The following is a 1,792-nucleotide window of genomic DNA, read 5'->3' on the forward strand; positions in this document are numbered from 1 at the left end:
TTGATCTCTAAACTAAAGTGTTTCTAGTAGTGTTAATGATACTCTTTAATTTGCATTGTTGCACTGTTATAACATTGTAAAGTGAATCAATGTTTTGTTTTGAGGTGCCTGTTTACCGTTTCATTACACTATTGTAGAAAAAAAAGTACAAATATTTAAATACAGATTGAAAACAATTTTTAAATAAAAAATGTGGCTTTTTAGAAGAAATTGGTAAATATTACTTTAAAAACAACAAGGTTTATGTTTGATGAACTTAAAACTATAGTTTGTAAATTGAAAAAACTGAGTTGGCATCACTTAAGAAGTTCAAGTTGGAAACATGTAAAGTCTAATAGAACAAACAAGAATAAAATGAGTTCAAATACTTAATAAAATTGAGGCAACTATTTGCATCAGCTTTTTGAGTAAAACGGGCACAATATTTTTTACAGAGTACATATTCTGTTATTAAAAGATACATGATGGAGATTACTGAACAACAAAACTGGAAATCTACTGAAATGAATGAACTTCCACTGCTTCATGAGTTCATCATCTATTATCATGTTATTTCAATCTCAAGGTGTCAGGAGAAACATTTACCGTCCGAATAGGGCTTTTGAGTTGATCTGAATCTCACAGTACAAGTGATACATGTATTAGAAGATAACTGAACATAATACTCATAAAACTCACATGAAACTCATAAGAAAACACAATTATATTTATATCATATTTATAAAATGATATACAAGAATAAAACTTCAACATTGTTCTTTGGGGAGGCACTGTGAAAACTTTAGATAATGTTTCTTTGTCATGTTGCTTGTAACGTCTGGTTAGGACAGATTTATCCAGATGATATTTTATTGTTTGATGCATTATTGTGTCACATTTGTTGAGAACACAGCATCAGATCTGAAGATGACCTATTTACTGTGAATATTTTTTGTATGACTGTGTAGAGAAGATGAACGACTGAAACACTTTCCACATGCAGTGCAGTGATACGGTTTCTCTCCAGTGTGAATCCTCTCATGTGTTTTCAGATTTGATGACTGACTGAATCTCTGGTCACAGTGTGAACACTTGTACAGTTTCTCTCCAGTGTGGATCATCTCATGCAGTTTTAAACACTGCGTGATGTTTTATTAACAAGTTTCGGGAGGAGCGCGCGCAGATAATTAACACGGCCAGTTCATCATCAGTAATTACACCATCTATCCAATCAGCACAAGAGAGAACCTCTATAAATAATCAAAGTAGCCTTACCTCCATTATCTCCTGTCTTTAGCATCATGTCAGACATCGAACTTTCTCCGGACGACAATGAGTCTGACACCACGGGTCCTCCGGCGTCTTCAGTCGCTATCCAGCACACCAGCACCCCAGCTGCGGAGAAATGGACTGTGTCAGAACTACGCCAGATGCTCATTAGCTCCGGCGTCAACGTCCCACGACGATCAGCCAAGGCAGATCTCCTCGCCCTCTATACTTCCCTCCAAACAGGGGCGCCTCCAAGCTTCACTCCTCCATACAGGGCCGCGGACAAAGCGAGCCAGGGCCGTCGTGTTCCATACTCACGGCCCGAATTAACCACCACTCCTTCGAAGACGGGCTTCCGGCCAGTAGGCCGCAGGAAAAAGCCTTCGGCAAGCCTGGGCCGCGCCCCGGATGCCGCCAGCCCCAGACCCCCTCCTCCATCCACCGAGCGCCAGCTCGACGAAATGCCAGCTCCAGTCTCCACGAGCCGCCGCGTTAGCGTGAGCACGCCTCCGCTAGCGGCGCAGACCTACCCACAACCCTCGCC

The sequence above is a fragment of the Sinocyclocheilus grahami genome, unplaced genomic scaffold (genome assembly GCF_001515645.1).
Source record: "Sinocyclocheilus grahami isolate Dianchi unplaced genomic scaffold, SAMN03320097.WGS_v1.1 scaffold3302.1, whole genome shotgun sequence".
NCBI lineage: Eukaryota > Metazoa > Chordata > Actinopteri > Cypriniformes > Cyprinidae > Sinocyclocheilus > Sinocyclocheilus grahami.